At 31.8% G+C, this 14,546-nt stretch overlaps 1 long non-coding RNA gene across 1 annotated transcript; it reads left to right on the top strand.

Annotated features, from left to right (window-relative positions):
- The first annotated feature begins 1,456 nt into the window (after window positions 1-1,456).
- LOC147075845 (uncharacterized) lies at window positions 1,457-10,870 on the top strand. Its single transcript, XR_015069975.1, has 6 exons — window positions 1,457-1,667; window positions 3,831-3,954; window positions 5,215-5,345; window positions 6,982-7,089; window positions 9,428-9,525; window positions 10,487-10,870. It is a non-coding gene; the product is annotated as an uncharacterized LOC147075845 (long non-coding RNA).
- The last annotated feature ends 3,676 nt before the right edge of the window (window positions 10,871-14,546 follow it).

The raw sequence follows: 14,546 nt of genomic DNA on the forward strand, positions 1-14,546 counted from the left end.
TTATGTGTAGTGCAACTGGACATTTATACAAAAACGCTTACGCTTGATGAATTAAAATCCATCATTAACTTATTAACAGTGTGTAATAATTTTTCACATGTATAAAAAGTATTAGGAAGTTGAACAATTGCAGAATTACTCAGACTTTGTTAAAATTAGTTTACGTGTATTATAACCTCATACGGAATAGAACATGGAACCTCGGGTGAGAAACCACTGTCTTAGGTCAGTGACGTCCCATATACTAGGCATTTCGTACGTTGAATAGGAGGAGGGGGGGGCACATACTAAAATACAGCGAATGCAGGAACAAATAAAAATACTACAACTGTTTAGAGCAGTAACGATTTTCCACGAAGCAAACGATGCGGTCACTTCATCAGAATATTATTATAGACTTCTTTGAAAAATCTCTAATACTGGTTTGAGCTCAGCTATCCATCCCTGTTTAGAGCAGTGATATATAATAAAAGGATATAAAAAATCATCGTTAATGTCCGATAACGGATATGACATAGAAAAAAATATGTAAAATAGCTTTTTGGGCCCTCGACATATCTCATAGCATTTTCTTACACCCCCGATCGCGACCTGCTGAGTGCGTAGTAATTCTTATAAAACGGTACAAGTAAAACAAAATAAAAGATTTTAATGCCATACTAGTTGTCCTGTACTGTTACCTATGGGATCAAATGCGGTGTGGTATGAGAATAACTAAAACCATTCATTTATATTGATTTTTTTATCGTTGAGTATTCAGTATAAATAATGTACATATCTCAAAACAGTTCTTATGATTTCAACCTAGATGTTTTTGAAGACATGTTCGATCTCAAAATACATCGTATATATATGCATGTAAAGGTATTTAATGATTTTTTTAAGATTAATTTATAAACTTGAATAAGTAATAATATTTTTTGGACCATACCTGATCCTAATAGGATCATATCTCTACAGAGAAGAGGTTTGTATTACCAGGTTTTATGCTTTTACAAGAAATTAATTTTAGCCACTTACTCAACCTATTAGCTCCATACACAAATTGAAAACCTAAATAATTAAATTAAATTAATAAATTAATAAATAATAAATTAATTAAAAATAAATAAATTATGTATTTACCAGATTCAGGATTCAAATCTGAGACCCACAAAATCACAAACCGACGAGAAACCTGCTCGGCCATCATGAGATGTCAAAGTAATAATAATTGATTAACTATAATATAATAGATACGTTTTCGTATATATTCTTTAACTGTGGATAGTTCTACTTATAACATTGTCTACAATTCTTATTTTAATTTTATTAATCTCATATGGATTTTCATAAAGAAATGACAGTTTGACACAAAAAGAAAAAAGTTCACCATCCCTGATATTTGTATACTGTACTTTCCGCTGCCTACACACAATAATTTCATTTATATATCCGCTCAAATTATAATAAAACTGAGTATCGTTGTGACATCCTTTGATTAAATTATACATTCAAAGTTATAAATCATCGGTATTATTATTATTTCGTGGTGATATAATTTAAGTTTAGATCATTATCAAAGTGTTCAAACAGGTGTGAAAACTTTCAAACAAAGCACAACATTCCTTTAATACGTGAAAATGGATAAAATTTCATACAAAGTTTGCGTCGTTTCCGTAATTGTGGTATGTTAAAATTACGTTTATTTTTATTTTAGATTTAAAAATATAATAATTGAGAAGATTAAACTTACATTTGAAATATTTTGCAGAAGAGTTTTTGAAACAGCCTACTTCAGTTATTTATTATTTATATAAACAAGATGTACCTACCATTTCTTCATCAATTATTCTACTAAAATATGATGCGTACATTTATCCATAAAAATAATAAATAGTTTCAGTACGTTGTTTCAAAGAACCCTCTCGAAAAAAAATCAAACCTAAGTTAGAATAGATCTGCTTTCAGCTGACGTAATACAAACGTAGCCCGTGTTGAGTGAATTGAATTTAATATTAAAATGTGATATCAAGTTCAACATTAACTGTTTTTATTATTTTTTCAACATTATTTATATTATGCAAAATAAATCTTTTGTTTTGTTTATTGGTATTTAAAGAAAGTAAAAATCACGTCAAAAAATCAAATATTAATACTATCGACCGAGGGTAGGTAGGTACTTGATGGAATTTTATTTTAAATTCTAATAGATTTAAGTTTTGTACTTTTTCATTTTAGTCGTTTTGTAACTCAAGTTTCGCCTTTCGGCACCTTCAGGCACTATACCCACTTACCAATGTTAAATACACACTGACCTTACTATTGGTATGTGCGCTTAGTGCCCGAAGATGCTGAAAGTCGGGTCGCAAAAAATGACTCAAATGGAATAGTACAAAATGTAAATCCATTAGAATTTAAATCAGAAATTACATTGCTATGGTTAAAATTACATACGTTTTTAGACAGGGGTTTATGAATCTTATAAACTTGTTTAAATTGTCATATTATGGCTGATTTTTTACGCATATATTATGAATATAGTCATAAATTTATACGTGAAACAGTATTGTACAGATTGTTTAATTGGTAATGCACATTTTCGCGGCTGCATATTATACATGGTGGGTAGAGATTAGGTATTACAATACCGAATGAAAATGTCAATTCCGGTTTTTCGGTATTTATTAATAAATACCGGTATTTAATATTAAAAATATAACATTAAAAAAACAGAAATAGGTGCTTATCAATAAATAAAGCTATTAAAATATTTTAAAAATATTATTTTATGGTAAAAACCTACATACCTACATTTATTATGTTGACATTTAAAAATATGTATTGATCTAGAACTAGTGTTTTTTTTACAAATAATTTGAATATGTTTATTGATAATTTTAACTAAAGCCCTCAAAAGTTTATCAAGTGCAAATAAGTCCGGCTGCAGGAAAAGCTTCTTAAATTCAACGCTTGTACAGTCATCAATACTTATAGAATAATTGAACATTTTTGTCACTGATTTTTTCTATTTTGAAATAATATTATGATAATTCATCGCGACAATTACTTATATAAATATATTTGATGAAATTTTTTTAAATTTTTTTTCACCTCAGTTGGATTCACTAAATATATTTGCATTTTAGCAGCACATAACTTATAATTCATTTTCAAAAACGTGAACGAGTGTGCTTTCTTAATTTCTAAATTTTCTTCGAAAATTCCGGTATTTTGTATTTTTAAAACCGGTATTTCGGTATTGTAAAAACTGGAATACCGATTTTGCAATAACGGTATTGAAATCTCTAGTGTAGATAGGGTACCTCAAAATAAATCATTGTTCGGAATGCGATGAATTCAAGTTCAATTCTCGTTTGTCTCAAATTAAAATGTTTATGAGGTGTTCTTTATTGAATAAGAGAACATTTTATTATAAAATGCACTCATAATTTAAAGTATTTTTCGTTAATCAATCCGTATCTAAATACATTAAAAGTAAAAAAAAAAAATTAAATGAGAACTTACAATTTAAATAAGTATGTAATAGAATGTGTTATTGCTGAACGCGTCCATCTTAATATCAAAAAATATTTTAATAATTTTATTGTAAAAAAGATTTTTGAATATTTATACATAATTTTAATGAGTTAACTTCTACAATTAAAATAAGCCCCAGTATGGATACAATACTAAGGTTACTAAGGTTACTAAGCCACTATAAACTTACTAGGAAAATTATGCTAAATATTTTTTAATAACATTTTCATATTCTACGAGTAGTAATAATAATTATTATAATTGATTGATTAAACAAAATAGTATGTTACTTATATGAGTATTTTTTTTAGTTATTGGCAACCCCAAGTCACACAACTCATGTTGCGAAGATATTATTACATGGAAATAGAATAAAGTCTTTGCAATCGAACACAATGAATTCAACAGATATGCCCACTACAGAAACAATAATTGGTAAGTAAAGTTTTTTACAACTTTTTTCCTACATGGGGTTACCCATCGGTGATCAGACGGTTAATTATTGTACGTATTAATACATTTCAATTAAATCTTAGTACTTTTCCGTTCCATAGGAAGAATATTATGATATCAGAAAACGCTTAAAAGAATTGTTGTCATTCGCCAGTCTTCTTCTATAATCTCAAGTTATGCAAATATCCCGTAGCTCCATCGTATATGTGATGTGGATGGAAGAGTTGCTTAAGTCGGTTTAACCAGCTCGGGGCCCATCGGACTATTTGACCTGGTCGCCATAAATGGCAGTGTCATACTATCAACGTGAAGGTCTTTTTAATTAGATTTTTCGCAGTTTTGTATTAGTTTCTGTTAATTACTACAATTTTAGGTAACAGCTCCGTTGACATTATAAGTTATAAAAAAATATCAGCGCTTCATATCCAAACGTAAGATTCCGTGATATGCCTGATTAAAACCGTGGATTGGAGCCATTAAGGGGGGACATGCTCAGCGTAGGTCAAAATGGAGCTTTTGTTCTATTTTCAAAGCATGATCCTGGACATTCCTTAAACGTTGTAGATAATCTATTTATATAATTTTAAAGCCTTATTATCCTTTATATTTATTTTAAACATTTGATGACTGCATAAAGTATTTTTATTACATAAAATAGTATTCTTTTAAACCTCTCGCTCTAATGTTTTAGAATATAGTCATATTTCAGTACGCCAGTAATTCCTAACTCTTGTCAAATTTGGGATCACAGAGATTATCAATATAATTTTTTATCGTAAATATTTCACTATAATAATGTCAATATAAATTATACTGATGGTTTTATAAATGCGTTTAAAAATTAATAAATGTAAAAAATCTTAACACCACTGCACATTTATGTACTGAAATATGACTATATTCTATAACATTAGAGCGAGAGGTTTAAAAGAATACTATTTTGTAGTGTTCAAAAGCCTTATAGTTGCCAAAATTTAGTTCACTTGAAGCAACGACAGGTTAGATTGAGACTCTGTTGAGGCATTTTAGATGAGCATTTAGATGTGCAACCCGGATAAGTCTCGAATGGTGTTCGACGTCGGGCATTAGTTATTAACTTTTTATTGTTAGATTGCCAATTAAAAAGGATGGCCAATAACTAATTTATTTAAAATTCAACAAACTGAATAAATGATTTTTTTTAACTACACAAATATTATTTATTATAGTACACTATTTCATATTTGACACATTTTATTACAGATCCTACTGTTGAAGAAAGATTCTCTAATGATGCTGAAATTTCAGCAATTCCATGTAAATCAGACGAATCATTTTGCATTGAGACCAATGATTATCCTGATAAAATTGTCGAGGATATAATAAACAAACATGTAAGTAAAATTGTTATTATATATTATTTTGTTTAACATCAATATTACATAGTTTTCGCAGCTGACTGTAATATGGATTTAAAAAAATGCCAATGATGTCATTTTAGATGGCATATAATATAATTAAAAAATGTATTTATAACCTGCCATTTATCAGTCTTTTAAATTTGTTAAATCAGTATCCATTAATTCACAATGCGTTGCCATTGTTCCCAGAATGGACGATTTTACACCTCTTGAATGTAGTATTTTTATTGTTTATAATAACTTATAATCTATTATTAGGTTTAGACGATTTATTATACGCTTATCGAGTGTATTATTATTGAAAACGGTGTAGGGTTTTTACAAACACTTCAACTATTCATTAGTTGTTTGTTATATATTTTTTATTGTGATCTCTGACCTAATATGTAGGTGATAGAGTTTTTACCTACTTTATTGTATTGCTTTGTTATATTAAGTAAGAATTAATAGTATTCATTGTTAGTGTGTATTTGCCTTTTGACGAATGTACACAGTGCCTGAAAATGCCGATAGGCTCGCAAAAAGGATCGCAAAAAAACGACTCAAATGGAATAATACAAAACTTAAATACATTAGAATTAAAATCAGCATGTGTTTTTGAAAATTACAACTAATTAACTAATAAACAACTAATTCTAATCAATTTTCCTTGAGTCAGTTTCACAATATAGAGAGATGATAATATATGATAAAAACAATCATTATATTCGTCTATGCCAGGGGTTGGTATTCATTTTGTGTTGAAATGCCACTTGATGTTAACTGGTACACGTACCTAAAATTATTTTGTAAAATTTAACTGGGTATTACCAAGACAGACTATAGGTTAGGCCAGGGTACTGACTAGTGATTTCCGATGCTAGTGTTAGTTATTGAATATATTATTTGAATGCAATGCGATAACCCGTTGCAAGTAAATGAAGATTTTCGATTGAACATTTCGTTCAATATTAATTGACTGCGGTACTCTCATATATGACGAGATTGCTCGCATAACCAAACTGGCATGGACTGTTTTTCGGCACCTGAATAGTATCTTCAAAAGTGATCTCCCATTGTGTCTTCAGCGTAAAGTGTTCAACCAATGTATGCTACCAGTGGTCACGTATGCATGTAAGTTCTATTCAGGTTTCCGAATGCTCGGTCCCATATTTTTCCATATTTACAGCTTCTCGTTGGTTTTACCACTAACCCTCTGTACACTACAGGGTATGTACCCAGAAAATTTGAATCCAACGATAAATAACTGAACTAATGATCATAATTATTGGGATTATTATTTCCGATGTTTTGTCTTTGATACATGCCATATCAGAGTATTAAAGCAAGCGTTGTATGCACCAAATGATTGCATCAATTATTCATAAGTGCCACGCATCTTGCATTGGCCACTGGCCGTATCTAAGTAGGTTGAGAGAGTGAGAACAAACCGCTGAGGTGGCGGTTCGACAGCCAAATATTCAGGGTCACGATCCTCAGCCATCCTCAACCTCATGTTTTGGCGAAAAGGAGGAAAAATGATATTCCTGGGGACCGGAACTGAAAACCTCCCCTCTTGTGTTAGCGTCTGCATTAAATTAATTTATTTATCTGTGTTTCATTTTTACAGAATGCCTCACTTAAGGTTTTAATATCTCATGAAAATGACATCAAAGTGGACGATAGATCAGCGGTATGGGATGGAAATAAAAAAAACTTATGCGAGGCTTATAGGACTGTAAGTAAAATTAAAGTATTACATATAATATATTATGTAGGTACAGATAAACTGATAATAATTCACCATTCTGTTCTCATTACGTTTGGTGGTGGGGTGATGAGACATGACACAGATAATTTACCCATTCATGACTATTCTCAGTAGAATTTGTGGCATCAAGCAATCAAAATTTCTGACAAGGGATGGTCTGACACCGCTCTCTGGAGGCCGATCACTCGGCTATATGCACATTCATAATCGAAACTTGCACTGAACTACATTTCAAACATGTCAATGCTCCGCAAGTTGTGCTGTATAATATGTTTACTAACTTTTGATTGATATAATATAAGAGCCAAACGATCAATAATAATAAATAATTGTAGATAGGTTCTCTATATTTTACTTTGGTTGGCTACTTACTATTTGAAGTTATAAAGTACATAATATACCTATTTTTATATCATTAATAAATACGTGTTGCCAAGACGCTAATCGACCAGTGAGAAATAGTTTAACTGTCACACCGTGGCATTCGCAAGTCAGCGGCGGCGTCCACTTGGCGGTGCTAAATCATCATGGGCCCACAATCATTAACAGCTTCATAATAATAATTAGAAAAATAATACTACTGACTAAGAGCGAAGCCACGCGGGGGCTGCGTCTGCGCTACTTTGCGAGACCGCTGAATTCCGACTGCGAGCGGTCTCGCAACGCAGCGCAGACGCAGCGCCCGTGTGGCTTCGCTCTAAAGGGATTTGACAGAATTTTAATTTAAATTTTGATTAACTAGGTAGGTATATTTAGTGACATTTCTCATTTTCTAATTTTATTGAATTCCCAAAAGTTACCTTTTTCAATTGATTACGAGTAATACCAATTCAATGAGCTTATTGAATGTATTGTTAGTGAGTATCTAATGTATCTACTACAGTTTGTTTTGTTTACAAATATTTCAAATATTTATATGTGTTTTAATACTTTGACTGAAAAAGGATTTAACCCGCACAAATAAATTTTTACAGGAGGCACAGAAATATATTTGTTATGGTTTTCGGTCAAAGTTAAAATTAACAATATATAGCGTGAAGATAAATATTTTTGGTATTTTATGTATTTTTGGTGTTTTATGTTTCCATTCTGATATAAATTATTATTGAGGCAATTAAATAAAATCAAAACGACTGTTTTACAGTCTTTTTTTCCCACTTCACTTCATTCTTATAAACAAATATAAGCTCAATTAAATTTAGTTGATAATTCGGTATTTGCAGCTAACATGATTTGGACACAGCGTGTATTTAGTCGTAGTCACTGTTATTATCCAATAAAACCTATTTTGAAAAAACTGAGGGTTAGCCCCTTATTCCTTTCTAAGGTTGAGTCTTGATTCTTTATTTAGTAGCTACCATAACATGTTTATCTAGTTTTATCGTATTAATATATTATATAAACAAGAATTGACTGTTTTCATTGTCAGTGTGCATTTTATAATCGGCGAGTGCTCACAGTGCCTGAAAATGCCGAAAGACGAACCCCAGATTGCAAAAAAATGACCCAAAATTGAATAGTACACAAAACTATTCAATTCAATTCAATTCATTTTTTTTTTTAACATATTGTGTTCATTACAAATTATATGTTTAAGACGTTCACAACATGACATTTAGAAACAAAGATATATAAATATAACAGTATTACATAAAAAAAGAGATATATCAGTAGATGAATTAGATAGTTACAAGGAAGTACACCGGATGAGTTAAGCAGACCCTATTTTAAGATTTTATAAAACAACATCCACCTAAACTCATTCTCACGTAGGTGGAATATATCAACACCCGAAGCGATTTCGTTGAACATAGTTATCACTCTCCCAATTGGCATTACCAGTGGCAGGTTGGTTCTGCACCTTGGGAGAATAAACAACTGGTGGTCTCTATTTCTAAGATAGTTATCAGGGACACACAGGTCAACACTGCCCAGAATGGCAGAGTTCTCATTTATACCTTACTATATAATATTAATATTGAAGTTTCTCTTTCTTTGCCGTAATTTTCCCAACAATTTATAATTTATCTGAATGTCGTGATCAGAAGGAATATAATATATAGATAATGTTTAGAGCTTTAAGCTTAGGGAAAGCGTGTTTGAAAAGTGTATATTTTTTTACAACAAATTAAATTTTGTATTAAAACAAATTACAACGATCATACAGAAACTTATTGAATGACAATTATTTAAAGTACCAATAACGTTAATTATCACTTATAAGATTGATATTTTCCCTGTGAATTATTTGTTTATCTTTATGTACGAGTATCATTGATGTTTGAAATTTATTTCTATTCATTAGACTGTTATTCCGAAAAAAGCTTCGACGGAAAATGGATGGAGATATGTTATTAATGATGACAATCTAACACAACATTTTGAGATCGAAACATGTGTAAAGTAAGTACTTAACATACCTACATACTACATATTACTATGCTTATGTATAAGCCGGCACTCACATCAAAACACAAGTTGTCAAATGGAGCTCCGCAGATTGGTCGATTGGGACTTTTTAGTTTGAAAAAAATACATCGACTATTGCAATCGACAAGTTACAAGCTTCCCGGGCTGCGAGTCGAAGACGCTAGGACGCATACAAACGCCTTTGAATTTGTCATTCCGATCGTCGCATCAAAATAATATATATACGTTTCGAAGGTTACGTGTGCGGTCTTCATATGCGACATTGAATCGATGTTCTTGGAAGATTTGATTTATGGCTGTGCGGCGAACGAGGCGAGCTTAGATGTGAGAGCCGGCTAACACTTTGGGTTACTTTCCACTTGACAGCCAGAGAGCGACTCCTCCTAGCTCGATTTATTGTATAAATGCACAGGGATTTCTTTATGTGGAGGGTTTTTTTGAATGGACTTGCATCACAAAGCATTTACTGAGAGGTCATTTTGGTCCCAAGACTCTCTTTTAAGTGTGTGTGTGACTTTACGGAATTATTAAGGCCACGCATTAGTTGAGGCACGGTCTAAAAAGATCGTTGCTAGGCGATGCGCGGACTGCGGGTCGCGGGTGCAAATGACACCTGTCAAACGAAATATTATTTTTCATATAAATCCAACATACGTTCATTTTATGTTCTGTTTATTGTTCTATTAGTAACAATAATAATATATTCATTGACATGTTTTCTTTTTAAAGTAAATGGGTAACGTTTTTAGTCATCTTTACACGATTTTAGAATTAATTGACCCGTCGCCATCACGCAGCAAAGTGACGTGCTTCTGGCTCGAGATTCTCTCAGTGAATGGCAGCGAGTCCAAAATTTCGTCGCGCCTACAGTTGGAAATTATTTGGCGTTTCACTGATGCGTCACCTTAATGAAAGTTGTATCGGTTATTTTCAGTGAAGGATCGCCATGCTTAGGAGTCTATTCATCAAATTATGGGTGTGAACAAAAATATATATTCCGCAGAGTTTTGGTACTTATTATTGCAAAGGGAATACCTAAATTTAAAAGAGTGAAGATTCCTTCAGCCTGTGTTTGCCTATTGAAGAAGACGTCCCCATTTCAACGATCTTAAAACAACGATGACTGTACAGTATTTCAATTTAGAATAACATAAAGAAATACTACTAGCAAAACCAAAGAATTTTGACTATATAAGGTTTACTTCAAAATCTTTGAGCCATACCTTTATTATTTATGTAAAATTGAGAGATAATTTTAAATAATTTTTTTCTTAGTTTAGTTATATTGTAATTTAATAAAAATATAAATCGCAATACTTAAAAAATCTGTATTGCAACTATAATAAATATTATATGAAAATAGATTAATGAGGTTTTCTTTAAAATCTTTGAACCATACATTTATTTTAAATTAGAAATAAAAATATTATTAATTTCTCGTCATTTTCCCCAAATTTTGCATTATATTAAAAAGTAATAATTATTGATTGTTAGGTATTTCATAGATCTATTCATGGGAAATGAAAGTAAAATTTCTCTAAGAACTCTTATGTTGAGATTTTAAGAGATCTGCGACAAAAAATAATTGGGAAACACTGTAATATTAAAAACTGTATTTTAGGAAATATGCAAATTCCATAAATAATGTGGTTAAAGTATTTTTGGATTCAATATTCAATTGTCTTAACCAAGATAGAGTTTAAAAAAAATATTTTGTTTAAATGTGTTATCAGTTCCATGTATGGGGAGGGGGTATTTTATGTATATTGTTTTGGCGGTAGATCACGTCAGGGTCACCACTTTTGAGGTATGATGAAGTGGTGGTAGATAGAAGGTCGTAGTAGCTTGTAGGTAGGTTAAGATGAGAGTTTATTGGTTGATACAAGAATACACTGAAAACAATAACAAGGATGAATACGTGAGATTATAACCACGAGGTAATGATGTACTGATCAGATCGATATGATCAAGAGATTAATTATAAAAATGCACTGAGAGACTTGATACGAGCGGAATAACGGAAGTACTATTCAAGTGAAGTACTCGTGACAATAGCAGTAACTACGTCTCGTGACGGACTCGACGAGTTGAGTGTGGATTCATAGATTTTTCTTCTTATTTATATTCAATACATATATTACCACAGATATTGTCGTAATTATCAATCAAAACAAACACTACTGGTCTAGTTATGATTGAGGAAACGATGACAATTATTTTCGCTCCATTATTTTGTTTTATCACCTATGTAATGCTGAGTTGTATGTTAGCTACACTTTTATCTTCAAATCTATCAAATCTATTTTTTTATACATACCATGAGCATTACAAATTATAAATTTAAGACGTCCACAACATGACATTTAAAAACAAAGAAACAGTGTAAAGAAGAAATAAATATATGCAGTATCTCAAAAACAGTATGAAAAGTAAAGTAAAAGGTACAAAAATTATAAAAAAAAAAATATAAAGCATGGAAGCACACTGAATGAGCTAAGTGGACCGTATTTTAAGAATTTCTAAGACAACGTCCACCACTCATTTTTACGTAGATGGAATATATCAACATCTGAAGCGATTTGGTTCAACAGAATTATTGCTCTCCCAATTGGCATCACCAATGGCAGATTAGTTCTGCTTCTCGAGAGAGAACAAACAACTGATGCTCCCGATTTATATGAGAGTTCTCATTTACACCACATATAAGTCAAAAAAATACGTGATCAAATATTTATATCTTATCTCTCTTCTTGGTCGTGCACTCATGGCTGAGGATCGTGACCACATTTAAATTTCGCCATCCTTTGAGCGACCAAGATTTTCCATCCTTCTCGATCTTCCGCTTTTCTCAGGGCAGAATGGATGGTGCCCCCAGTCAGCTCTTTCACTTGGTCGCTCCATCGCGCAGATGCTCTTCCTCTGCTTCGCTTTCCCTGGAGGCTACCCAAGACTACCAGTCTCTCCAGGTTGTCCGGTCCGCGCCTGACAATATGATAAAAAAAACTGCAGAATTCCCCAATCCTTCCATATAGTGGTAAGGCGTGTCATCGCACTTTTTGCGATTTGTGTTGCATTTAAATTATAGTATGTAAGCATACCCAAGAGAAAGCCAGTTTGATAAAGCCACAGATAGTGTCCATATAACCTCAAATAAAGGAGTCTTAAAAATTTCGTTTGAACTCGTTTTACCATAAGGTCATATTTCAACTGATGCGGGGCCCAAACAATCGACCCACTCTCAAGTCAACTTCTAACTAAGGAATTATAAAAGATTTTTAATACAGTTACTTTCGAAAAGACCCGGGAAGTCCGTAAGACAAAGCCCAACATTTGGGTGGCTCACAATAATTATAAAAGATCAAGTCCAATTTTTATAACGATCGATTTTTTTCTATTTCAGTAGCTAAATAAAAGAGATATCTATATATTGTGTTAATATTATAATTTTCTGCATAAATCATTTTTTAATGTTTTGACTATTTATTTAAATTGATCCAGGAAGGTGCAATCAAAATATTGTAAGTAAAATATACAGTGAAAACATTCCAGAATTTTACAAAAGGAATTTTAACTTTAGATCCAAATATCTCAGGACCCATTTTGATGGACTTGATCCATAATTATTGTGAACTTGTGAATTTGTAGCTTCGTGGCCTTTTCCGATAGTTCTTGGAAAATTTTGTAATTATATAAAGGAATTAAATATATATATATTACGAGCAAAGAGTAAAACTTAATTTTATATGTGACCTGAACGCGAAGTGGTATCACTTCTATTTTACTTAACTGCGGGAGAGATGGCTCGGCTCGCGAATAAACGCTTCGGTAATAAAATTATGTGTGTCAGCATGCGAAATGTCGCGATAGTTTCTCGCAAGATATTTCATTCGCAAATCCAAAGCGACGCACGGCCGCTTCGCAAATTTACAACCAATTCAGTGGCGTATTGAATACTATTGTACTACATCACAGAAATTAAAATAATGAAACTTTTCTAGCCAAAAATATTGTAAAATCACCCTAGAGAAAATGAGCATGGCACGTGATGCAAGTTGGTTTCATATTCCTTTCTTATGGCTCCTTTTGTGAGTATATTACATTAACTGCCTGTTAGTATTAATACCCCTTCCGAACTAGATAGGAGATAGAGAACTAGATTCCTAAAATAAATTTTTTGGGAGTCCTTCATCAGTCCTTCTTTGTGTATAAGTCCAGTATGGGTCTATTATCAGGAGTCCTTATGAGGTTTCCTATAAGATTATTTTAGAACGTGTCCAGAAAAACGAAAACAGACAATAAAACCTGTATTTTTTTCTAAATTATTTGATTAATTGATCTGTTAAATATTATAAAATGAGAAATTACTTTTTACTTGAATTTATCCAATTCGTAAGAAAGACACCGTGCAATTTGTATTGTGTTCATAATTATATAATTTTATATAAATCTTCACGTAAATAACAAGACATAACAATATATTTAACCATCACGACTGTTGATTGTTCTATCATACGATCTCCCAAGTTTCAGAGTAGGTATGTTATACCTAATAAATTTTGAATGTTAATAAGGGTTAATAAACAACAGCCATTTATTATGATGCAATACCTACAGAATTATTATAACTTGATAAACACTACGTCATGGTATCAGACGGTCATAGTACTATGGACCAACGCCGGATATTATACACAAGACGTCAATAAACTAAATAAAATGTATAGAAAGGGACATGCACCTCGCTCCCCTCGTCAATTATTTTTAATTATTTGTAACGCGTATATCTTGTCCGCTGTTAATATGTACCTACTTGCATTTCCGTTGAATAAACTTTATTATTTCAACTTTCGTAAGAGCTTATTTTCCAATCATCTTCTCGCCATCTAGTCTAAATATACCCTGGAAAGTAAATTATCTGACAATTACCTTCAAGACGACTGTCTTTAAACGTAACAGCTGTGATAACGACTTAGGAGTTGCACATCAGTCCAGTC

The sequence above is a fragment of the Rhyacophila brunnea genome, unplaced genomic scaffold (genome assembly GCF_057557595.1).
Source record: "Rhyacophila brunnea isolate RB1 unplaced genomic scaffold, BYU_Rbru_1.0 scaffold_14, whole genome shotgun sequence".
Taxonomy (NCBI): Eukaryota; Metazoa; Arthropoda; class Insecta; order Trichoptera; family Rhyacophilidae; genus Rhyacophila; species Rhyacophila brunnea.